Below are 27,811 nucleotides of genomic sequence, written 5' to 3' on the forward strand. Positions count from 1 at the left end.
CCGGTAATTCTCTTTGTGAGGTATTTTTGTGGCCTTTCCAGTTGTTGTAGATGTCTTGTGAGGTACATACCAAAAGGGGCATTGTACTCTATAATGAGTCTAATGAGTGATGAGTAGAGGGGAACAATTACCTCTTTTTTCCTGGATGAGAAACCTTTTGTGATGAGGTGTGCCACTTAGAAGGATTTCTGACTACTATGGCGATGAGATTATCAAAGGAGAGACTACTGTCCACCTTTGTCCCAAGGTCTCTTATCACACTTTCGCTGTTAAGTAGACTACCGCCTATGTGGTAGTTCATGGGTACATAGTTTTTACCAAAAGGGATGACAATGCATTTTTTGGCATTGAGCTTGAGGCCATGGCTTTGACACCAGGCATCTGTCTCAGTGAGGCCCTTTTGTAGGATGTCCACATCATTAGAATATTTGATTATGGCTCCTAGTTTGCAGTCATCTGTGAACTTCATTAGCCAAAGACCTTCTGTGTTAGCCTGTACTTCAGAGAAGTAGATACCAAACAGGAGAGGACCCAGGACTGAACCCTGTGGTACTCCACTTGTCACTGGTCTGAAGTTGGATTTACAGTCTGCTACTTTCACAGTGTGGGTCTGGTCAGTGAGCCAGTTGGCAACCCATCTTGTGACATAGGGATTTATACCTAGTTTAGTGAGTTTGTCTATCATTCCAGAGTGGGGGATGGTTGGCAAGATCTAGATAGGCTGTGTGTACCACCTTACCCTCATCTACAGCTTTGGTGACCACTTCAAAGAAGTCTGTCAGGTTTAGGAGACATGATCTGCCTTTTACAAACCCGAACTGGGTAGGGTCCAGAGTTTGGAGATTACCAATGTCATTGTTTATAAGTTCCATGATGATACGCTCCATAGCCTTGCAGACCAGGCTAATGGGGTGGTAGTTCCCGGGGTCCATGGTGGCTCTGCCTTTGTGGAGTGGGATAACTGTTGCTGTGTGCCATTCAGTGGGCACAAAGCCTGAGGTGAGGCTATGATTGAACATGGTACTTAGGTGGGGTGCCAGTTTGTTCTGTAGTTCATGTAGAAAGCAGCCTGGGATGTTGTCAGGTCCCATGGCTGCTGTGTTCCTGGCTTTGAAGAGTGTGTTTTTTACCTGTGCAGCCATGATTACAGGTACTTTGCATTCTTCCAATATAGAGATGTTCCCTTTAGGGGATGAGAGAGGGGTAAAGTTAGCACTGAACCCATCTGCCAAGATGTTGGCAATATCAGTTGGTTTTGTATATTTAGTGCCATTGTGCTGTAACTCAGAGCAGATCTGAGTGCTGCCTTTGAGATTTTTGATATAGCTATAGAATGCTTTGTGGTTGTCTTTAGAATCAGTGGCGATTTTGTTTTCGTAACCAGCTTTGGAGGATTTTATGAGGGATCTCAGCTTCTTACTGAGGCTGACCATGGAGTTCCTCCAATCATGGGATTTTACTCTTGTTTGCAACAGTTTCTTTCTTCTGTTGTAGAGTTTGTTTATAGCAGGGGGACCACCAGATTGGCTTCCTTTTTTTGGAGGCTAGCATCTTGGTTCTGTTAGGGATTGCACAATCCATGCACTCGTGTAAGTGCTTATAAAGTGCAATTGTATAGGATTCAGCAGTCGTATATATATTGTCCATCAGCATGGGTGTCGTGAAGTTTGCCACTTCTGTCTTAAGAAGCGTGAAGTTGGCTTTGGGGAAATTTTTTATGGTGGTTTCCCTAATGGGGGGTGGGGCTGGGATGTGGATGTCTAGGGTGTTAAGGGGTTGTTTTTTTGGTTGTGCTTTGATGTCATACAGGCTATGGGAGAATTTTTTTATATATGAATGGCCCTAACCCCTTCCCTTGGTTTGTGCTGTGGACACCTACATATTGTATGGTCTGCCAGTATCCATCTGACTGCTAGCATGCACCTACTGATGTACGCCATCATGGACTGCCATTATTGGATTTGATAACCATGCCCATGCCTGTCACTGCACCAGCTCCAACCCTATATATCCATACTTGTCCTTCAACAAGGATTGCATCCAGGAGTAGTGACACAAGACCAGCCAGGATTCCAGCCTTGTCCAACAAGGACAGGCAATCTCATTTTCCGCACCATGCTCTGAAATGCTAACTCAAGTCACCTGGTCATAGGGCTTTATCTCTCTATGCCATCAATTCAGCTGAGTGCACATGATCTGTCATTTATGGAGGTGAACTGGTGTATATCCAGGGATATAAGGCCATCTATATCATCGTTTCTTAGTTTATCAATAACTTATTCCACACCCTTGCAAATAGCATAGTAAGGCTTGCAGCCCTGAAATGTTCAGGTCGAATGGCGGGACAGCCTTTATGCAAGAACACTACAATAGCCCTTCTCCATATTAACCAGTATTGAAACTCAGTATTAATTGTTGAAGGAAGGGGTTTGTTAGGTGGAAGTCAGTGCTTATCAGCTAACTGCCAAATATATATAGTTAGAACCCATGGGAATAGTATTTTTAAGTTGGGAAAGTGTTAAAAGAACTTGATTGGGAGTGCTTTTATGAAGGAAGGAGCAAGGGAGACTGGTGAGCTGAAGGGAGGGTGGGTGAATAGAATTTGTCTGCAAGATTATTAGCAATGTCCTTGGGTTCAGGGAAGGATATGGGGAGGTTGGCATAATAGTTAAAGTGTTTACCTTACAGACTCAAGGTGCAGGGTTTGATTCTCACATGATATAACTGGCTAAGCTTAAAATGGCCCATAAGGGCAGTTAGCCTAGTACGTGAACCTATGTACCATTAGAGATATATTCAGTACAGAATTGTCAGTTACACATAAGCATTCTCAGAAAGTCCATCTCAGCGAGTACCTCTCTAGCCCTCTTTAAGAAGAACCTGGACGACTGGATACAAAACAAAAAATACACCACTGGAATCCCACCTGTGTCCCTGCTGGACAGGGGAAATGGGTGCTGACTTTGAGGGAGCATGGGCGAAATTCTTGGCTAGGCTTATAAGGGCCTCCGGGCCAATAGCCTATTATCATCTATGAATCTATGAACCTATGAACTACAATTCACTCAAAACACAAGTGTAGATTTCAGTTAATAAAAAGTTCCACTGAATATATCTGCTATGTCTCTCTCTCTCTCTCTATATATATATATATATATATATATATATATATATATATATATATCAGAATTCAAATGGAAACGGAAGAAGTAAACCTGTATCGGTGCTATTAAAATACTTACATCTGTACATATCCTTTGCTGTTTTCCCCCAAACAGAAATGTGCTTATTTAAAATTGTGCTGTTTTTGAAATGGTTATTTTCATTAAAACTATTTATTAAATTGAATCTACACTTGTATTCTGAATGGATTGATGTGCTTGACTTTCTGTGAATCATGTTTTATTGTCTACACATACACCGTTTTGATATAGCCCAGATATCCTTCCTAATCTGTATCAAGTTGAAGAAGACATTGTGGTTGTCTTTTGAATTAGATGAAACGTTAATTTTTTAGATGGCTTTGCATTTCATAATGGTAACCTAGAGGGACTTATGCATTTTAAATTCCTTTTATAATAATGAAGTGTATATCTTTACTGGATGGCCAAGAATTTTTAATTTCTTTCTTTTTCTTATAGAATGTGTTGATGTGGAAGTTCCAGCATATTGGTCAGTTTTAATGTGCCATTACACTTGCATTGGATGGGTGTGGATGTCTTAATACATCTATCCAAGAAAGATTAAAATTCAGAGGAACAGGAAACTCTGTCACAAGGTTTGCAGGGGATCTATAGCCTTTGTAATTATCAATAAAATTGGTAAATAGTAAGTAATTGATTTTGGAGTATTTCTTGAAAGTAGAGAAGTTAGCAAAGGCTGCAAAGCAGGTTTTCAGGGAGAAAGTCACAGCAATAAAGTCTGATTTGACCAGGGAGTGGATAAGAAGCAGGGCAGTGTAACTGATGAAAACATTCTCGAAGCTAAGATGTAGAAGAGTAACATATGTTGAGCAGGGAGATAATTTGGTCAAGTGTATTAACATCACAATATCCAGAAATTTCAATTTGATCAAGTGTATTGACATTTCAATATCCAGAAATTTCACTGCATATTTCTTAGTGATTATATAATCTCTGTTTACCTACTGCATGAATCTAGGCAAGTCAGATAAACAAGCATTGTTCCCAAGTTGCGCTTAAAAAATTCCAGTTGTGCAAGGCAACACCAGGTAATATTTTCAATGAAATGCTCTGCATATCATCAAAAGAGGATGTGATGCCCAAACAGAATCTGAAGTTCCAGATTAGTGCACTAAGTATTTTAAGTACAATTGCAGCAAACACATTGAATATTATAAATTCCAATAAACAGGTTATCACAAACTAGATTCTTGAAAAGTGGAGATTTGGGTTGCGTAATGGTGAGGGAGGAGTAGTATATCCATAGCAGATGCACTACTGCAGTTTGCACTTGTACACGTGTTCCTGTGTTCACTTTTGTTTTATAGGAGGTGTTGTCTGTTTCAAGTAAAAGTCAGATTATAAGTGACAGAATCAAGAAGAGTTGTAGAGAGGCAAAAAAGTTTAGTTTTAGGTGAAGCAGTTTTAGTTTTTAGGTTTCAGCATGATACCTTCTGGGACGCGGTTATATTGTACTAGAGGGTTCATTTGTGTCTATATTAGCATAAACTCAGTTTGTGTGTGTAGAGTTTATGTTCATGGAGATACAGGCCTGTCTGTGGAGTAGGATACACTCATTTACAGGAATATAAAGTGTAGCTCTGGGTGCACATTGTGGTATTTGTTGCACAAACATCAAGGACTGCCAACACTTCACCTAATAATTTCCCTTCACCACCACCATGGTTGGGACTGTAAAGTTATTATAGTTAAATAATAGGAGGAGGAAGTAAAAACCCTCATGTTGGGGAATACATGGGCTCGAGTCTAGACTAGTTTTATTTATTTGTACTTTTATTGCTATGTACTGCATTCATGTCTTATAGTTTAATATTTGCTGGGATTAGTTATTAATAGTATTTTTTAACAGATGATTGTGGTTTTGATAATGATGTTTATGTGATATGACTCTGTCCTAAAAATATATCTGATTGAGGGATGGAGTGCAGCTGTGTGTGTGTGTGTGTGTGTGTGTGTGTGTGTGTGTGTGTGTGTGTGTGTGTGTGTGTGCATGTGTGTTGTGTGCATGTGCATGTGTGCGTGTACATGTGCATGTGCGTGTGTGTGTGTGTGTGTGTGTGTGTGTGTGTGTGTGTGTGTGCACGTGTGTGCATGTGTGCATGTGCGTGTGCGTGTGTGCGTGTACATGTACGTGTGCATGTGTGTGTGTGTGTGTGTGTGTGTGTGTGTGTGCACGCGCGTGTGTGTAGAGGTTCCTATTCAAGCAGACAAACAAGGAGAAAGTGTGTGTGTGTAACATTAAGAATAGATTACTAGATGTAAGAGCAGCAGAGCAGCATCCAAAAGAAATGAGGTGTGAAGTTTCTGTGGTCCTGTCTTTGAAAGATGAGACTTTACTGGTTACTGGTCATGATGCTGATGGAACACACTGCATGCAGGTGTGAAATCTCACAGTCTCCAGAGAAGCTGGGAAGGGGAAGGGGGGCTGACAACTGTGATCAAGAGAATCATTGTACCCCACTAGAGAACAGGGTGTAAATATATTTTTCTTTAACTCAAAACAAATAGGGAAATAATCTGGGTACACATAAGTGCATGTAATCAAAAGGGGGTACATTAAAGACATGCAGTTTAAGAAAATTAAATAGATAGAACCTGCTACGAACAGAAGAAAAATGTTTCAGCTTGAACTTTAAAAGAATGTCAGTAAAGAGAAAGGTGAAATGTACATGCATGTTTGTATGGATGGATGGATTGACTGGCTGAATAGAACAGAAACCCATGCAAGCGGTTAATGTAGATTGTGAAATGATGTGGTTTAAGTGAGTATTTCTGAGCAACACGCTTAGACAGTATGATAGGAGTCAGGTATTATTTTGCAAAACATGTTTGAAATGGATCAGGTACTAAAGCCATATGTCAACATTGGATGATGGGACCAGTACTGTGAAGTACATTTTCAGAAAGTTTGCCATATTACATGACCATTCTAATCATAGAGATAGAAGATACCAGGTGGTTGGATGAGTTGAGACCCTTCTGGAACCTATGTTGCAATGGGAAAAAAGCTATATTCTTAGATGTTGCTACTGAAACCTGTATACAGTTTAACTACTATGAGAATATGACATGATTTCATGATTTCCAAGACACGCCTGAAGTTGAAAGATAAGATGCTTGTTAAACATTTAGTCTGGCTAATGAGACAAGCAGAACACATATACATATGTCTTTACTTGACAGAGTTTTTCAGCAGAATAGAAATTATATCACCTTACAGCAGGAAGACCTCATAAATCTATCAAAAGTAATGCTTGTCTTTTACAAAGATGATAGGCCATGATACAAAGACAGCATTAAAAATATGCAAAATAAATATTGATAGCCCTTCCAAGGTCTTGTCATATGAATATTGTCCTGCATAATTTTACAACACACAAGAGACAGTGCAGAGAATGCAAAATGGTAAGCGTTTAAAAATAATTAAAGATTCAACAGGAAAAAATATGGCAAAGTTTCACCCATATTTAAATGCATATAACTTCAGTCATGATAGCATTCTGCTATGAAGTAAGAGATGGAAATAAGGTGTGAATATATGTGACTGGTTACCTAGGTGATCCTTAAACTACTGATCATTTTATATAGAACATGAATCACTTCTATTTATCAAAAAAGCATTCTTTTCAATATTGCTTCCATTTTTTCAGCCTAAGATAATACAAACAGGTTCTGGGAGGATGCAAACACTGTTGCCAGGGCAACAATACTTTACTGTGCCTGTATTTTAGAAATTGCTAATGGGGTATATGTAAAGAAGAAAATCAGTTTAGCACAGTAACTACTTAATTGCACACTGATACAATGTTATGCAGCATGACAGTTTTAAGTGGGAAATTAAAATATTTGCTGGAGCATCAGATAAATAACAACCTTGAACCTGTAGAGAGTAACGTGACATAAAATGAACATACATGATAACTCAGATTTTTTTTCAGCATCTACTTTTAACATGTTATTTATTTATTTATTTATTGGCATTTGTTTAAATAAATATTTTTTAACATGTATTATGAATTTTAAATTATAGGCATATTGATTGTTACTTCAGTATATGAAAACTCGTTTGTGATGACTTTATATGCAGTTGAGCACTTGTGCAGAAACTGCTAAATATGTTATGGATTTTATCCAGGTATGCTGCTATAAATTAGTATTCAGATTTTTTTTTTTTGCTGTTGAATCTATGAATAAAGAAATCATACATCTGCTTTCCATTATTCATATATTTTGTATTTCTCAAGCCTCTCTCTCTTTCTCTCTCTCTATACATATATATGGTTGCAGTCTGTCTCTTAAAAGAGAATGTGTTTACAGAATTGTTTCTCACATTTTTGCTTCTTTCTGTGTGAAACTGCAGAACAACGGAGTCTCAGAATTTGCCATTACTCTGCTATTGTGCAATCTCATATATACAATATATAGGGTGGGAGGTGGGTGCAGGGGGATTTGCCCTACCCCAAAAATATTTTTACTCTCTTTCTCCATTTGATCTTGTGACAGTTCAGTTTATGATGTGATATTATATGATAATTATATATTAGTGCATATAAATATATATCTATAGAAAGAGATAGGTAGACGTTGTGGTACCAAAGGAAATAGCAGAAATCAAAAAAGAGGAAAGATAGTGTCTATTAGTGAATGAATTTTTCCTTGCCCAATGTTATGCATTTTCAGTATAAAATTCACATGTATTTCATGCAATTCTAATAAACACATGGCTTATGTGTCTTTGTAAATACCATAATAAAATAACTACTATAATAGATTGTAGGTGATAATGGAATTTACATCCAGCACTTGAGTTAAATGTCCAGTAGTTACAAGAATAATAAATACTGCATACTACATGTGTTGGTAGTATACCCTGCATTTTAAATAGAAATGCATGAACATGATCAATCAGCTTCTATATTGGACCTGATCTGTCACGTTCATGGATTCTTCTCTAAAATGTAGGGTATACTACCAACAAATATAATATGCAATATTCAAGGAATTTAATAATGCTATATTCAAGGAATTTGGTAATGCACAAAGTTGTCTCTATGGACCATGGATTTTAAAGTCTTAAGGGTCTCCAAGACACCCAATGATTGTTAGTAGCATGGTCATTGGATGACCTAGCAAAACAGACAAGCTATGAATGGCTAACATTGATTCTCTTGTCTTGGAGTGAAGCATGTGATTCATCCTTTTACAGTAATAGCACCTGCTGGAAGTAGAGGAGCATGATATGATATGTAGTCTATGGGACTGAGATATGCCTCTGATTTCCCAAGCAGCAGATATATGATGGCCTTTATCATACATGCATGAGACTCATAGCTTTTAACCAATCAGGGACAAATTTCAAGAGAATCAGGGACACATCCAGAAATAATAAGGGACAACAGGCGACACTTTTAAAATATTAGTACTATTAACTTTTGACATTGACAGAATAAGAGAACAACAGTTAATATGCATTTTCTATAGTAAACAAAACATACAATTCTTATTTATTGTCATTATTTATTAAGTGTAATTCACTACCTTTTCTAAAAAAGTTACCAGTCTTAGGAGGGATTAAGAGGGACAGTGCTAAAATTTGGGTCAAAATTAGGGACGTCCCTGAATATCCGAAAGAGTTGAGAGGTAAGTGAGACTGGATAGTTGAGAGGTATGGGACTGCACATGTGCACATGACAGAGTGTGGTCACTGCCAGCATCCACGTCACCTGACACATGCTGGGGTTAGGGCAAAAAAAATGAAAACTCTTCATGGTTGCCTGGATTCTCCAACACTTTCCATGGCAATAAAGAATAAATAGGCATGGTCAAATTTGGTAGAGGTCTTTTATCAGGCACAGTGCATAAAAAGATATTAAAGAAAGGGAACTTGCCAATGCATTTTTTTATCTCTTAGGCAGAAGTGAAGCTCAATATAAATGATTTTTCAGAATGAAGCAATCATGTTAATTGTGTGACTGTATATAGAGACAGATATGTTGTTTTATAAAGTAAACTAACAATTTAAAATCAGTTGCAAAGGTTAAAAATCTTCTCTTTTCTGTACATGCATGTAAGTATTGTTTGCTAGTTACACAGTATACTGTGCTCATGGCAATCACAAAACACAAGCTCCAATAAAATGACATTTTCACTTTAACTGCTAAAGATGGGAAACTGCTGACAACAAATGTTCAATGAAAACCGTTCATTATATTGTTTGAATGTCACTTTTAATGTCTGTGCATTCATCAGTTCTCTTTGAATATAAAAGCTGTGTTACTGTGTAATGAAGCAACTGACTAATAAACAAACTCCGAAAGTATAAACTCCTTCAGGGATTGTTTTTTTTTTTTTTTTTTTTACTTTTGTAGGAAGGGAAATACTTCCATGACGTATTTGTAAGACACACTCAGATCACAAAACATTATCCCATTCATACCAGTAAGGCTTTCCAAGGCTGGAATTAGGCATGTTCTGACCCACAGCAGGATTAGAATAGTCAAGCAGTTCAAAGCAGGTCTGCCAATGACAAACAGCAACCTGCATTCAATTCATACTAAAATTACAAGGCCTTCATTTCACTTAACATGGCAGCAAATATGCAACAGTATGAAATCAGTTAGGAAGCCAGTACAAACTACAAAAATTTAACAGATTCAGAGGTCTTAACTGAATTACCACATCATAGGGATGGAAAACTAATGCATTCAGGGACCTCAGTATAATGAATAAAGTCAAATTGTACTCAGTTGGCTTAATAGGATCCAGAGGATCAAGTCAGATTAACAAACACATAGAGACTACTGTAGTTTTCATAGAGTCAAAAGCTCCGTACTCAAATGAAAGAATTATGGGCCCTTAGCCAGATAAGTGAAGTCATGAGGCACCATCAAAATTAATGAAGGCAGAGTCTTTGCAGAGATTAATTGCTCTAGGTGTATAAAGAAATGCTAATAGAGAAACTTTCATCTTGTGTCAATTAGTAGGACATCAGTACACCGGCTGGATTAAAAGACTTCAGGAACTCCCAGGTTATTTAGTGAAATAAAGCCCAGCTTTCATGGTGACCATTATAACACATGAGCTTGACATGATTGTTTGCAATTTTATTTTATTTCTTGTTTTATTCGAGCTAGAAAGATGTTTGAATTATTTCATTTATTTACTGCAAACAGTTATGCAAAGCATTTTGTTATATGAGCAAACTTCTAAAAAAAGTAACAAACGTTCTTTGATTTTAGGCTGTGTTTGCACGTAGTTTACTGGTACCTAAACTTTCTTCTGATTTTAGGCCATATTATTGCAGAATTTTCTGGAACCTAAAACTGGATCTGAATGGTTTCCAGACAAACCTAAGTTTCTATTTTCTTAATATTTGATTGGAAACATACCTCTCAGCCTCTTAACACAATAAATCTGGACAAAACAAAAATAATGGGGGGATAAAGACCCAAAAATAGGGACAGATTTTAAACATTAGAATGTTGCTAGAATAACGGGTTATGTGGTAGCATGCATTTTCTGAAGGATATGAAGTCTGAAACTCAAACATCTGTAATTATTTATTGACTTGAATACTCAGCCATTTGTCAGAAAACCACAAAATTCATGAGTGATAGACCAAAAATATTAGGCAAGAATCTTGACATTCTGAGAAAATCTGGTAGTTGAGAGTTAAGATTGGAAAGCATTAGAGTTTGAAATACTGCTAAGTTGCTTTGCTGGATTTGATATCCCAAGACAAAGATCCATCATTTGATAAAAACTGTCTTCTCAAATGTGATCCCCCAAATCTTAATCCCCAAAGAGGATCAGTCCCTGATCAATTTAAATATTATTTACAGAACTGCAAGAACACAGTACATGTGGCTAATGTTTTCACCTTTCTATATTTTTTCTCTTTTCCCCATGGTTGTGCAAATATGCAGAGTTAAGATATTTAATTTAAGGGATGCAATGGTAAAGTCCCCAGATTAGGGATGCATACAGGATTCTTCCTCTGCAAAATACTATATTTTGGAGATTCATCCACATGTTCTGTTGGTTTGTTTTCAGTCATTTTAAATTATCAGGAATACAGCTGATAGGTTATACTCTAACTTATTACAAGTAATATTCAACTCAGCATATTAAATGGCTGTCTAGACTTCAGGGATATCTGAAATGAATGTTCCCTTCACGGTGTAAATATGTGAATACTGGATATCGCAGGCATGGATTTACAAAGTTAATCAATGTCTAACTATGTGTAAAACTTTTTCCTGTTTAGTTCATTATGTTAAATATGCTTAAAAACTAAGAAAGAGTATAATATTAAAGTAGCAAACTCATAAACAGTATGTGGGGAGATATAAACAACTTTTTTTTAATTTATTTGCTAATCAGATAAACTCTTATGCACAACTGATTCTTTCCAGGGATGACCTGGAAGAAATCCCTGGTTAAGAGAGTTCCTCAGAGCCACATGTAGGGAAACGTAGACTGAGAGAAATCAAACTCACAACTATAGGATGAAACTTTTCAGCAGCCCATAGTTTTAATTTTCTTGCTAAAGACAGAAGAAATGATAACAAGAAGCGGTCTAAACAGAAAATAAATAGTGTGTGTGTGTGTGTGTGTGTGTGTGTGTGTGTGTGTGTGTGTGTGTGTGTGTGTGTGTGTGTGTGTGTGTGTGTGGGCATGTGTATATGTGTACTACAGCACTTAACAGAGGTTGGTGATTACCCTATGAATGGGAATGGTATTTTTGCAAGTGTTGTTGCCATTAAACAAATTTGCCATCAGTGGTTTCCATCAAATGAGTTCTCAACATTGTTGAAAGAGGATATAGGTGGCAGTGAAAGGAGCATTCACCATCATTCAGTGAGGTTTCCCTTCATCTGCTAGACCAGACTTTATTAATCTCACCCATACTCCTGCAAATACTGGACTCATGGGTCATAAAGCTGGTCTCTCTTTCTGAGACAATGAAAGGTTTCTACTGTGGAATTTTCCACTGCAGATAGTGTTTTCTCTTCTACTGCACTACTGCTTCATGGTGACCCTAGACATGAAGGATGCATATCATCATATCCCTCTTGCTCATCAGTTCAGGAGATATCTGAGATTTGCTATGTCTAGTCTGCACTATCAGTTCTCTGCGTTGCCCTTTGGGCTGTCCACTACACCTTGAGTGTTTAAAAAATGTCTTACTCTGGTAGTGGCTCACTGCATGGACTCTTGACATTCACATTTTTCCTTACTTGGAAGACTTGCTGATCTAGCCAGAGTCTGATTCCAATTGTTTGGAATTACTGGAGAAGGTCTCAACTTCAGAAGCATATTGGAAAGGAGTGAACTCTAGCAGTATTCTAGAGAAAGCACCTTGGACATCTGTCCATAACTTTATGAAGCACTACAAGCTGGATGTCTATTCTAGATCCTGAGCAAGCTTTGCTAGGAAAATTCTCAAAGCGCTTTTGGACACTTATCCTTCCATCTCCCAGGTTGGATAAGCTTCCAAGAATCTACCTGAATGCCAGTAAGGCAGTGTTTTTGCTGAGCATAGTACAATTCCGTAAGGCCTACATACCCATAACAGCAGATGTTCATACAGTACACACTGCCTTACTGGCAGGTCTCTGAGGCAGTCCCTGTATTGTCAGATGGTTTGTCCATCACACTCACAGATAGGAAGTAGTAGGGATGCTGAGCTTTTGTAGTCTGCCAAAAGGGGGATAGCAGGGCACTACTTCCCAAATGCCTGTAAGGCAGTGTGTTCTATGAACATCTGCTGTTACAGATACGTAGGACTTATACAACTGTATTTTCTTACTATCAAAATGTGGAAAATGAAAACATTTTTCCACTTTTTGATGAAATTCATTATCCGAATTTGGTAATACAGAATTACATAAATATCAAAATGGTAACCACAGACTCAACATTCGAACACCAGAAGTTCCAATGTCAAAATTCTGTGTTACCAGTAACATTTTTTCAGGGGGGCCCCCACACCCCCTACATATTATATATTCCAATTCCAAGGTTGCACTACAATGAGGAAAAGGGAACATTTCCTGATCCCCACTATAGTGCACTCTGTTATACGAATGTCGATCTCACATTAGCGAATGCACACAACCATTCTCTAATGAAGATTCGAACATTTCCAGATCAGTATTATGGAAACTGGACAACATGCAATCGGCCTCCCCAGTTTCATGCAAGTGTCGTTCCACATTTTGATAGTTAACCTTCTTGAACAGCTGTTACATTCACCTAACCAGCGACATTATAATAAAAAAAATTTCGAAAAAACAACTCTATATATTCTTTAAATTTTAATAACAAAATAGACTGAGGGAAGTCCTGAATTTCATATGTTAACTATAGGACTAAGCTCTGACTTTACATTAGGCCAAGTCTGAGTTGAAAAGGAGACCTGCAACAATGGTGTCTTTTCAGGGAGGGACGTGATAAAAAGTCATGTAATCTCTTAAGCTTTTATTTGATTCTGGTTTGAATTCAAAATACTGTCATCTCATTTGTTCAGGTATGTTCATTGGTTTAGATTAAGCGGAATAAATTGCTGGAAACAACATTGTTTACCATGTTAATTACCTGAGCAGTCCGGGGTATTATGAAGACACTGGAGAGAGAAGTAACTGAAAATACAGATTTTTTTCTGTTGAAAAGTTGTTCTAGTAACTAAACTACAAATGCACATTCTCATTGACTCACCAACAGAAAAATATGTACATAAACAGTTTTATCCACCATTGAATAAAATTTGCAAATATATAGCAAAATCCTAGGCTAGCTATGATGACAAATAAATAAGCAAATACACACTGAGCCGAGTGGAGGAGGGGCATTGACTACAACACTTATCTGAGATATATATAACAATAAGTATCCTGCTTTTTTTTTGCTTAGTTTTACTAGTTATTGCTTCTAGCAATTTATATAGAGCACTTTCTATTGCCTGCTGCATACCATTTACTGTATTTTATTGCTATTAACTAATCTGCATGGTACAGGGCCTAATAAATAAGTTTTTTACTGTCACACTGTTTGTAAAGCTTTTTGGCTAGTTTCACTGTATGCACGCTATTAACTGGAAATTTTCTCTACTTGTTAAGCACCTGTTTGTTTGTTCTGATTTCCTGCCAAGGAGTGTATCATATAACTGATATGTTTGCAGTTAAAAGCATTTTGCAGAGTCTCCTTGCTCCTTTATCTGTTTAAAAGCTTTGTGGCTCACTGCTGTTCTTCTGCTGTGATAAACATTTCTGTAGTGTTTACTGTCTAAAAGAGTGTAGGCTAGTAGCTGTAGTATTGTTCCCCACCCTTCCTCCCTGTTGTTGTGTTGCTGTTATACTTGGTGGCTTTGCAGTTGCCCACCCCTACTGTAAATTTGATCTGGGACACTCCTGATAGTCTAGTGTCTTTAGCTCATTCTACCTAATACAGAGAGAACATTTGAGAAAGCAGAAGGCCAACCCACTTAGTTTTCTAACCTTGAATTATCTTCTGTTCTCCTTTCTCCCTTTCCTTTACAAAAAAAGAAAAAAAAAACTTTGCAAGAATCTCCCTGTGTTCGCCTTAACTGTAACAAAAAAAAATGTACGCTTGTTTCCTACCTTTCCTGCAACTAGTCTAGTCCAGATACAGATTTGCTGTATCCAGGACTGTTTGTAAGCTCCTGAGCCCCCCAAGCCTTTCTGTGTTGGAGGGAAGCCTACTAGCTTATCAGTGGGAGTGGTAAGCACTAGGTAACCTATCTACCACATAAGGAGTGGTTTCTGGCCCAGAAATTGTAGTTATTGGCCGTTTGGGCAATTTTTCCATCTCTCTCAACTTTCTGATTTAAAAGCCCACATTTGCACTTGTTTCTTTCCTATAAATAGTCTACTTCAGGTACAGATTCTTAGTATGAGCACTTGAATTTGCCTATTTGTGTTCAGCACTTGTTCAGAACTTGTTGTAAGCACTAAATAAGCTACAAATTACTACAGCACTCAACCTTCCTCATTGCCTAGAGGAAAACAGTTTCTGTACTTACTTTTCTCACTTGCTTAAAGAAAAAACAGCTCTTGTACTCACGTTCCTCATTTGTCTAGAGGAAAATAGTTTTTTATTCAGGCATGTCCAAGGGTCAGCTATCAATGTTCTCTCCTGTCTATCTGATGAATCTGGGCATCTTGGGGCAATGTAGCAATTGCCTGATGTACACAGACAACCCTCTCCTCCTACCACCCAACACTACAACCTGTGAGAGATGCACTTATCTAGCCAAACTGGAGGTAAAGTTCTCTCCAACCAAGACTGAACTTGATAGTCAAGAGGAGAAGGTAAACACTTGCACCACACCACACTCATCACATAGTCCCACTAAACCTACATCACCAAAATCCACACATAGAAACACAAATACATTCACAGAGGCTCTCAATAATAATCTGCTCAAGCAACAGAGACCTCCAAAGCAGAAACGTAAGCAACCTCCACCCCCCAACACAACCCAAATGACACATAGCCTGCAGACTCAGTGTGCCACTCAAACCCAGCCCATATGGCAAAACAACGTACCTAACACACTAGTCATAGGTGATGCTATAGTCAGGCACACTGATGTCCCACTCACCAGGCTAAACAAGGAGAAGGTTACTGTCAGCTGACTGTCAGGTGCCAGGATCTGCCACATAACCTACGTTCTCAAATCACTAAACAACAAGTACAAATATGACTCTGTCATTGTCCATGTTGGTGTGAACGACCTGAGACGTACCTCCCTGGACTATATGAAAAGAGTGCACTTTTAAAATGGAAGAAAAACCACTCCAAGACAAGGGATAAAGTTAGCGCTTTTGTTTACTAAATCAGCAAACTTCTTCAGACAACTGACAAACCAATTAATTAGCATTTAAATAGACAATCAAAACCATGACATCATGAATTAATTACATAAAAATAAGCCAACATTTAAAGGGCCCATTAGAAAATCACAAATATTAATATACATATACTTGAAAATACAAAGGATAAATATACAACGCCCACATATTCAAAAAATATATATGTGTATTATTTATATAAAAGCAGACATCTAAGAACAACATAGAACGTATATATGTATATATGAAAAAGATAAATCTAATGAAAAAAATATATAAATCTAATGAAAAAAATCTAATGAAAAAATTCATCTCAGCAAAGCCCTCAATTTTAAAATACTTTTAAAAGAAATAGCTTCATTTAAGCCTGGTTCACTGGCAGCATTTAACTTTACTTGCCAAATCAGTTCTTTTTCATCCAGCTTTAATTCACTTGGACCCCCTCTAACATTTTCATTAACTTTTTCCAAAACTAAAAAGTTAAATTCATGTGAGGGATGGGATTTTTTATGCCTAGCCAACGCATTCTTCATATCTAACCTGCTCATAGCATATATATGTTCATAAATCCTATTTTTTAATGGCCTCTCAGTACGTCCAATGTAAAAAGCTGGACAACAGTTACACAGTCCTAGGTAAACAACCCTTTTAGTATTACAATTATACTTCCCCTTAATAGGGATACAGATGTTCCTTAAAGTAACTTGCTTTGTTACCTTAATATATTTGCACCACTTGCATGACCCACATTTGAACATACCACAATGCGGGCCATACACTACAGGTGAATTATTTTCCAACAGCATCTTCAAATTTCTGCCCCTCTTAAAAACAACCTTAGGCAATGAATCCAAGTTTTTATTTACATTTAATGACTTATCCTCCATTATAAAAGACCAGTTTTTAGTAATAATTGATTTCAATTCATATGCATCCATAGAAAAATGTTGGCTTATTTTTATGTAATTAATTCATGATGTCATGGTTTTGATTGTCTATTTAAATGCTAATTAATTGGTTTGTCAGTTGTCTGAAGAAGTTTGCTGATTTAGTAAACGAAAGCGCTAACTTTATCCCTTGTGTTGGAGTGGTTTTTCTTCCATTTTAAAAGTGCATTGTTTTTAGTTTTGTCTTCGTTTTTGCTGTATGAAAAGAGACATGGAAGAGCTCTCCAATCTTGTAGCCAAGGCAGGTATGATCCTAGCACTGAGTAGCATCCTGCCATCACCCAGAATGATACCGCAGTACAAGGACAAAATGATTGACTTCAACAATTGGCTAAGCTTCTGTTGTTATTCTATGGGGATCCAGTATCTGTCTGCCTGGGATGACATGGTCGACAGACCACAATGCTTTGCCAGAGATGGCCTGCACCTGTCACCCCTGGAATTCTGGATACTGGCTAAGGCTCTTGTTGCCCCTATAGTGCCTTTTTTAGGCAAGGTTCAAATGGCAAGTTCACCACTGTAACAGGAACAGGCAAACAAAAACTGAGGGTAATGCTACTCAATGCTAGAAGTCTAAATCTCAAAATGCACTCCCTCGAGGCACTACTTTAAATGGAGAACATCGATATCTGTGCAGTGACTGAGACCGGAATTAAGGCTCCAGAGAGCACCCCTGCATCACCAGGCTATAACTCATACCACACCTAACCTGGACTGGAACACCAAAGGTGGAGGTGTGTCCATATTCATTAAGGACATCCACACCTCCAGGCTAGTTGCTCATCATAATGCATCCGAGGTTATCCAAGTGCAACTAACTCTGGGCAAAACTGCAATCCAAATTGTAGCTTGCTACAGATCCCCCACCATGTCCCAGGATTCTCATTCCTCTTTTCTTGATATACTTGGAAAATATTAGGGTTCAACCAAACACCCTAATAATGGGTGATTTCAACTACTCCACCATTAACTGGGAAAACTACTCATGTACCAACTCCTTCACTCAATGCTTTCAGGAATTCATAAATTCCAGTGCCCTGGATCAACATATCCACACCCCCACCAGGGGCAATAACATCCTAGACCTAGTAATTACCAACATGAGTGACCGGTGTTCCACACTTAACTCTTCTTTGGTCAGATCCGATCATAAGCTAATCACCCTCAATATCCACATCCTGCCCCCACCCCCCATTAAGGAAACCATGGAAAGAATTTCTCCAAAGCCAACTTCATGCTCCTTAAGACAGAAGTGGCAAACGTCATGATACCCATGCAGATGGACAATATAGTTATGACTGCTGAATCGTACACAAAAGCACTCTATAAGCACTTACACGAGTGCATGGATCGTGCTATTCCAAACAGAACCAAGATGCTATCCTCCTAATAAAGGAAGCCAATCTGGTGGTCCCCTGCCATAAACAAACTCTACAACAGAAGGAAGAAACTGTTGCAAAAGAGAGTAAAATCCCACTAGTGGAGGAGCTCCCTGGTCAGCCTCATAAGAACCTGAGATCCCTTATAAGATCCTCCAAATCTAGCTACAAAAACAAAATCACCACTGATTCTGAGGACAACTACAAAGCATTCTATATCTATGACAAGAATCTCAATGGCAACACCCAGATCTGCTCTGAGTTACAGCACAATGGCATGGAAATTACAGAACCAACTGATATAGCCAACATCCTCTCCCCTCTCAGCCACTAAAGGGCCCATATCTATACAGGAAGAATGCAGAGTCCTTGTAATCACAACTACGCAGGTAAAAGCTGCACTCTCTAAAGCCAAAAACACAGCATCCATGGGACTAGACAACATCCCAGGCTGCATTTTACACGAACTTCAGAATGAACTGGCTTCCCACCTAAGCACCATGTTCCATCATAGCTTCACATCAGGCTTTGTGTCCACTAAATGGTGCACAGCAACAGTTATCCCACTCCACAAAAGGGGAGCCACCACTGATCCAGGGATCTATCGCTCTGTTAGTCTGATGAGCCTGGTCAGTAAGGCCACGGAATGTATCATCATGGAACTCATAAACAAAGACACTGGTAACCTCCAGACTCTGGACTCCATCCAGTTCAGATTTGTGAAAGGCAGATCATGCCTCCTTAATCTGATGACTTCTTTGAGGCAGTCACCAAAGCTGTAGACGAGGATAAGGTGGTTCACACAGCCTATCTTGACCTCACCGAGGCTTTCAACACCATCCCCCATTCTGGAATTATAGCTAAACTCACTAAACTAGGTATAAATCCCTATGTCACAAGATGGGTTGCCAACTGGCTCACTGACAGAACCCACACTGTAAAAATTGCAGACTCCAAATCTGACTTCAAACCAGTGACAAGTGGAGTACCACAGGATTCAGTCCTGGGACCTCTCCTGTTTGGTATCTACTTCTCTGAAGTACAGACTAACACAGAAGGCCTTTGGCTAATGAAGTTCGCAGATGACTGCAAACTAAGAACCATAGCTGAATCCCCAAATGATGTGGATATCCTACAGGAGGGCCTCACTGAAACAGATGCCTGGTGTCAGAGCCACGGCCTCAAGCTCAGTGCCAAAAAGTGCATTGTCATCCCCTTAGGTAAAAACTCTGTACCCATGAAGTACCACATATGTGGCAGTCTACTTAACACCAAATGTGTGATAAGAGACCTTGGGACCCAGGTGGACAGTAGTCTCTCCTTTGATAATCACATTGCCACAGTAGTCAGGAAGTCCTTCTATGTGGCACACCTCATCACAAAAGGGTTCCCATCCAGGAAAAAAAAAGGTCATGTTTCCCCTCTACTCGACACTCAGACCCATTATAGAGTACAATGCCCCTTTTGGAATGTGCCTCATAAGACATCTGCAGCAGCTGGAAAGGCCACAGATGTACCTCACAAAGAGGATTACTGGTCTCAAACAAATGCCCTACACTGACCGTCTCAAAAAACTCCAGCTTTACTCCGTAGCATATCGTCTACTCCAAGGTGATCTCTGCCTAACATATAAAGCTATGTCAAACCCAGAGCTGTTGGACATGCTACACCTAAAGAAATCCCAGTCCCTCCGAGCTACATGCTCTAAGGACCTAAACCTTGTCATCACAATAAACAGAACATGCAGGAGGGATAGATTCCTGTCCCAGAGACTTCCCATACTCTGGAACTAGCTACCTATCTATGTCAAGCAAAGTTCCTCATTAGCACTCTTCAAGAAAAATCTTCATGAGTGGATGGGAAATGGGAAATACACCCTGGGGATCACTTCTGTGGCTCTGCTCGACAGTGGCACAGGAAAATAACTTTCTTGGGTGGCGTAAGCCAGGGAACCTTGTTTGCTAGGCTTACATAGGCCCTTGGGCTGATAGCCTAGTACCTACCTATGAACCTATGAAACAGAGAAAATGGCTACCAATGAAATGATATCTAAAATGAAGTTTAAAAGAAAAAATATGCTAAAAAGATTTCGATAGAAAGACATTTAATAATAACTAAATCAAGCATGTTCATCTCTCAGTCACAATGATACTTTAAAAGAACTTTTAAAATATAAGAGTTGAAATAAGTCACATGATATGCAACAGTCATATAATATCTTTCACATGACTAAACTCAGAAACAAAAATAAATAAAAAATATTTTTACACAATGAAGTTTTAATATACCTGTTATAGTATTATAATTTAAACCAGGACGTGAAGAATGCCATTTAATTAAAATTGCCATCTGACCTCTTGATTTTAATAAAGAAGCATAATCCTCCCTTCTCTATAAGTCATATCCAGTACAGTAAACATAAACTTTTCAAACTGTCTATCCTTGATGTTATGTCTGTACTTAGCATAATTTGCATTTGGTGTTTTAACAGAACAGATTTTTTTATAGTCTTTTTCTTTTAACATCCTTTTTTTTCTAGTGTAAAACTCTTCACGTTATGCAAGTTGCCATATAATCTGTAATGTTTGTTTATAGAAATGGGAAGTACTAAATGTTTGAAAATTGTTAAAGGAAACTTGTGTACATATTTCAACATCAGGTATGCTCCTCACATGAACATGCCTCTGTCCTTAGCTGAGAAGAGATTGTGAACAACATAAACATCTGAGTATTAATTCAAAATTTAACCTGTTTCTGTCAGTAAAATGGAACTTTCTCCAACTAGTTTACTCAGGGAATATTAAAATAGTCCAGATTTCCTGTATACAATTTTTAATCAATGTATGATCAGTACTAAAAGTTAAAACCATCTTCAAACTATGATTAGAACAGAACAAAAATTATCAACTTGAATGCTATTTCTAATACAGGGCTGTACTAAGTTGTTTTTAAGTTAATAACTTTTTCAAAAAGTGAACAAAAAATCCATCTTTAGAGCCTTACTGTAAAAGCATGGCTTTTAAAATGCCCACATCGTTTAAAAAGTCCGAATGATCTTATGGAAACCATAAAGCACACATGTTATGATTTAGCAACATTTTTCTTTATATGCATGAGTGAAAACTCTCCATGCATTAACAATTATTAATAAAAGCAGGCCTTCTGTCTATCCCTGAGCTATAACAGCATTATTTACTTTTCTTATATAATTAAATGTATAAAACACAGCCTCATTTTCTTTTACACAATAAGTAAATCTAAAACAAAAAAAAACTTGCAGACTGCTTTAGTTCTACCATAAATTGCTCAAATTCCATTTTATTGCTGTCCCATATAAAAAAAACAGTCATTTTAACCGCTATAAGCATCTTTTCAAAAAACTGAAGCTTGTACAAGCCCTCATTCTCCAGTTACACCAACACAATGTTTGCAAAAGATGGAATACAGAGCCCATAGCAAGGCCATATTGCTGCTTGTAGCATTTCTTATCAAAACAAATTAGCTGCTACATAAAATGAATTCAGTCAGAATACAAATGGTATTTACATGTTGGCTTTTGCACTGCAAATGTACAGAAAGAAAATCTCCGCTATAATTTTTTCCAAGTGAGCAGATGTGAAGTGATACAATATCAGCTACTTCAAACAATTACCAATACTATTGTTTTGATAAAGGTGCCAAACCTATTAAAACATAATGGATATCTAATTAATGATCTGATTCCAAAAATAAAATACTTAAGCTACCCATCTTTGTACATGGCTAAGGTTTCTATCTTTGAACCTTCCAGCTAATATAATGGGTGTAAATGGTGGAGTTGTCCAACTCTTGGGATATTTTGGAGTTCTGAACAATACTCCAAATTTAGGAGCATCAAAAGACAAAAAACTAAACCCATTAGTAGTAATGTGCCCTATAGCAGCACATTACTTAAACAGCCATTACTCTAGCTAATTTCAAACTTAACTTCCTAACTCCAATAAATTCAGATTTATCCAACCTTCTAGCCAACCTTACATTAACTGAAATGTCAGAGAACCCATGAGATGCATCTACAAATCATGTAATGATTCCTGACTAGACATGCTTATTACAGACACACCAAACACAATCCTAAATATCAAACGCCTTCCTCCTAGGTTTAGGAATCACTGCCTTGTCATATTTACCTTGAAACCTATTAAACATAAAATCTTCCCCCACACAAACCACCCATCATCCAAAAACAGCAATCATATTAGTCTTAAAAGGAGAACTCTTCCAGACCTCCTGGAACAGCATCCAGGCTAATAATAAGACTAACAAAGTAGCACATAACTCTAACAAGTACATTACGACACCTGCAAAACCAACACTTCCAGAGCCTGAGCCAGTGGCTTACTAAAGAACTTGTCTGTCTACAAACTGACAGATTCAGCAAGGATGTACCAATGGAAATGAATTCCTAATTCAGAAAACAGGGACACATTTATTCAACTGAGAAAGTTAGCTAAAAAAGCATCACTTATTCATAAACGTTCATGCAAGGCATTGAAGAACAACCATAAACAGTTTAGGGTTGTTATCTATCATGTGATAGGTTGTTCTTATCCTAGGTGCCTCTTAAATAGAAGCCCACTGTATCACACTGATTTCCTTAAAGATTATTCCACCTCCTCATCCTTCTGTCCCCTGTCTAACACTTGTCCCACTCAATCCACTTCCTTACACTATCAGCAAATTACATCACTGAAACATTAGATCAGATTCCCTCTGACAATTTCACCAGGTACTATCTAGATAATCTTCTGCCACAGTTTATCTTTCTATGCAAAGATTAATCGTAGCTCCTCTTCTATATCTGTGCCACCCCTGCTTTGCCATAACATCAATGTTATACCAGACATATATAAAAAGACCATAGTTAATCTCATTCTCAAATTTACCAAACCCATAGATGCAAAGGACTTTAGACCAAGTTTAATCCTTCCGTCTCTGGAGAAGACTTTTAACAAATTAGTCTTCACTAAACTAGCATGCCGTATTAAAATAGATACATTGTCACCAGTATGGATTTTGGACAGGGTACAGTACCATAAGAGTCTAATACACTTCAATGGGTTATATGCCATGTAATATGGAAAATGGCCTTCTTACAGGTGCAGTTTTCATTGATCCCACCAACGTCTTTGATCTCGATCATGATCCCCAAATCAAATCCCTTATGGCAGTATGCAGCTCAGACTCACTACTGTGGTTTCGGAGATTCCCCACAGAGAATCTTCAAAGTTCAGAAAGGAAAATTCTCCTTATCCTTCTCACTGTGGCAAAAGCTGTCCCACAAAAATCTGTACTATCTTCATTAGTAACTCCAAACTGACATACCACATACTTCAAAATTCATACATGCTAATGACATGGTCAAATATAGGCCAAATACCATACATGCTACCGTCAAGAAAGAAGTTGGGAATGATCTCAACTTACTGTCCTAATGACTAATATAATACAAGGTACTCCTCAATACCAAGAAAACAAAAGCTTTGACTTTTGGAATGAAACAAAAGCCTTCTCAACTTTTCCAACAATAGGCAATCCTCTGCAACAACTAAGAAGCTATTGAAACCATTCAAATTTCAAATACATTGGAATCTGTATTGATCAATCTCCTAATTTCCAATTTATTTATTTATTTATTGATATTTGTTAACCGGGTTGGTCCAGCTGGGTTCGGGGCCCGTTTTCAGTGGAGACCCAAGGAGAAAAGCTCCAGTATGCAACCAGTTTCTAGTAAAATCAAAAAAATTGAGTTAAAAAGTATTTATATATTGATGTTAAAGACATAGGCAAGAAAAAAAGAGACACAAAGAAAACATTGTGTACATAAAAAGAAAAAAGAAAATTAAGCAACAATATTTACATATTTACAACTACTGGTTTTAGGTCAACTGTGTTGAATTGTACAGTTTAGAAAAGTATCCAGTGTGGAGGAGTACTAACAATATCGGGAGAGACTGAAAGGGGCTATATAAGAGGGGTAAGGGAGGTTAGGGTGGAACTTGACAAGGGCAGAGTTTAGTTAGAGTGGGACTTGTCAAGGGCAGAGTTTAGAGTTTAGTATATGGAGTTTGAGTTTTTTTTAAAGTGGGATGGGTGAATGATGGAACATATTTCTCTTGGCAGTTTGTTCCAAGCTTGGGAGATGCAGTGTTTATATAGTAGCTTGCCTACTGTTTTCTGGATTGGTAAATGTGTAATAGTTGTTGATTGGAGGTATGGAGAGTCCGAGGAAGGATAGAGATGAGGGAAGAGAGAGCAGGAGAGGATGAAGGATTGTAGAGAATGGAGTGTAACATTTGAAGTTGTGATAGAAGTAGTAGGTGAGGGAATTCTAGCCAGTGGAGGGAGTTTAGTGCTAAGCAGTGATGGGTATTTTATGGAGAGTTTGTGATAAATCTAGCTATCTTATGGTATGTTTGTTGGAGTTTATTCAAGGTTGTGGTTTGAATGTTGGTAAGTACTGGGGCAACATATAGAAGGGGGGGGAGGGCTTGAGCGAGGGAGAATCTAGAATTTGCAGTGAGAAACTTTTTATTACGATACAAAAAAACAAGTTTCTGGTCTGTCTTTTTTATGCATTGGAGAATGTGCAAATTGAATTTGAGTTCATCATCAATGATGACTCCAAGGAGTTTAGTGTGAGTTTCTGGTTTGATAATGGTGTTATTTGAGGAGGTGATAGTAAAGGTAGTTTTTTGATAACTAAGAGCTTGGGGAAGAAATAGTAGGAATTTGGTCTTTTTGGGGTTAAGGATGAGTAGATTACTGGACAGCCATTGTTCTGTGGATTGAAAGGCTTGTTGGGAAAGTGTGTGAAGTTCAGAGATATTATCAGAGATGGAGATGAGAGTTAAGTCATCCGTATATTAGATGAGGGAGGATTGTTTACAAGATGTGTAATGGTCATTGGTAAAGACATTGAAAGGCAGAGGACCCAGAATGGAACCTTGTGCTACCCCTGTATGGACTGGTATGAAAGTAGAGGAGGAAGAAAGCATGTCTGCTGGATTGGTAACTGGAGAACCAGGCAAGGGAGGAAGGGAATAGGTTAAGATTTGAAAGTTTAGAAAGCAAATGGGGATGGGAGACTGTATCAAAGGCTTTGGAAAGATTGAGGAAAAGACGAGATATGAGTTTATTGTTGTCTAGGGCCTCAGCAATGGTATGAGTAAAGGATAAGAGGGCAGTAGTAGTACTGTGGTTGGGATGGAAACCATGCTGAGTGGGAGTGAGAAGATTCTGCTGAAGGAGGTATTTGAGTAGTTGTGTGTGATGCATTTTTCAAGAATCCTATATATATATATATATATATATATATATATATATATATATATATATATATATAAATATATAATATAGAAGAATTTCATATTAAAACAATAAAATAACATAAAAATCAACTCACTCTTACTCTGAGCAAGAAAGATTTTGCACTTCCTATCTCCTGTGGGTAGACTGGCTATTGGCAAGGGAGTATTACTTGTCCAGCTAGATTATGGTCTCCAGATTATAGCTAAAATTCCCAAGGCGGAAAAAACTCTCAACAAACAATCAAACAATAGTCAGTAACACTTGTTCATTCACCTCCTTTTCCTCCCAAACCAACAACCACTATTCAGTTCTAGCACAAAGAAAACTGCTCTCAGTTTAACAAAGATGCATGCTACTATTATCACCCCTAACTTATGAGCTCTGTTACCTGACATATATGCTATTATAAATAATGTATTTAACTTCTTCACAAGCTGCTGTTATATAAGATGGCAACCCATCTAATAACTAAACTAGTAAACTAAAGCAATCTATGACATATATATGCTTTACTATTGAAATCTCATAGCGCCAGTGATCAAACAGCATGTGTTTGAAAGGCACTTTTTGAAAAGGCACAGTACCAAACTAGACATCAATGAATATCCAATACCAAATATGTAGAGTAATTCAGTAGTCTGAGTTTGGTATTGTGAGTGGAGATCATGGTACAGTGAGGAACAGGGAACTTACCCATTTCCTCACTGTAGTGCAATTTCGGAGTTGGTATATATATATATATATATATATATATATATATATATATATATATATATATATATAATGTGCAGGAGGCACAGCCCCCACATGAGCGGTTTAGGGGGGCTTACCCCTCGGAAAAATAGGAAAAACCATGGGCCGTTGATTTTGCAGTCTAACAGTAAGTTATGCTGCATAGCTTGGGTGACTTACATCACTTAATACTGTGTTGAATAGGTTGACATTTACCATCGGTCGATCAATGCATTTTCCACATTTCAACAGTAAACCTGTATATCTATCTATCTATATATATCTATATATATATATATATATATATATATATATATATATATATATATGTATGTATATATGTATAGATGTAGATATAGCTGTCTATAGATATGTACAGCATATCATGCCTCAAGCCACTGAAACTGTACCGTGTAGTTTTAACTAATGAAATAATGGAAGATTCTGGGAAATCAAAATACAGCAAGGTGTTTCAGTCAGGCAAACAGTATGCCTTCCTTTTTAAAAATGTTTCAATTATAAAAACATAAATATATAATATAGAAGACTAGCTTTTGGAAAAACAAGTGGGGCTTTGGGGTGTGTCACATAAAATAGTAGACGTTAGTTGAAGCATGCATTATTTACAAATAATGTCATTGTCTAGAAGCATAAAGTATCATCTGACAAATGCATGTGTGGTATGTTTCAGTTAATGAGCTCTAATCAGTCAGCTAATTTATTACGAATCTTCCCTAAAAAGAAAAAATATCCCTTTTTTATTACAAATGCAGAGGTGGTTCAGCAGTTACTATCCAGAAGCGTACCTGCTATTTTATTTTTAACAGCTGTAACCAACCCCATACTGATCTATGAACTTAACTGTGAATTTCAATTATTTACACTCTAGCTCAATTAGCCCTCTTGCATTATTTTCCTTTATAGTGGAGGGGAGGGGGGTTAAAGACCCCATGAAGTACCATGGGATTCTAGACCATCATACTGGACTTTAAGTCCACCTTTGAAGACAATTCTTGAAGAGAAGGTAATAAGAGTTTTAAAAAAGAAACTTCCAGCATTAAGAAAGCATCACAGGAATGGGATGTGATCATGTGACACACCGAAGGAACAATGGAGAGTGAAAAGAATAAGACTGGAACAAGGAAACTGGTCATCAGGATGGCTAGAGAGGAGCCTAACAGAAGAGAATACGCAGAGGATGTTGTGCAGGCACAGTAGGAAAAGGTAGACTAACTCAGATAAGTAGTTAAAATAGAAGCTTGTCAGTGTAAGCTGTCTTCTGATGTCTTATTAAGGCATTATAATTCAGTAAGTCATAGTTCTAG

General features: G+C 37.7%; 1 protein-coding gene across 2 annotated transcripts in view; it reads left to right on the forward strand.

The window, feature by feature from the left end:
- The window catches only part of BEGAIN (brain enriched guanylate kinase associated), a 3,126,115-nt gene that overhangs the window by 1,434,934 nt on the left and 1,663,370 nt on the right, over positions 1-27,811 (forward strand). The gene's annotated exons all lie outside the window — the stretch shown is intronic.

This window comes from Protopterus annectens, chromosome 6.part0 (genome assembly GCF_019279795.1).
Source record: "Protopterus annectens isolate FY-2018-M chromosome 6.part0, PAN1.0, whole genome shotgun sequence".
Lineage (NCBI taxonomy): Eukaryota > Metazoa > Chordata > Ceratodontiformes > Protopteridae > Protopterus > Protopterus annectens.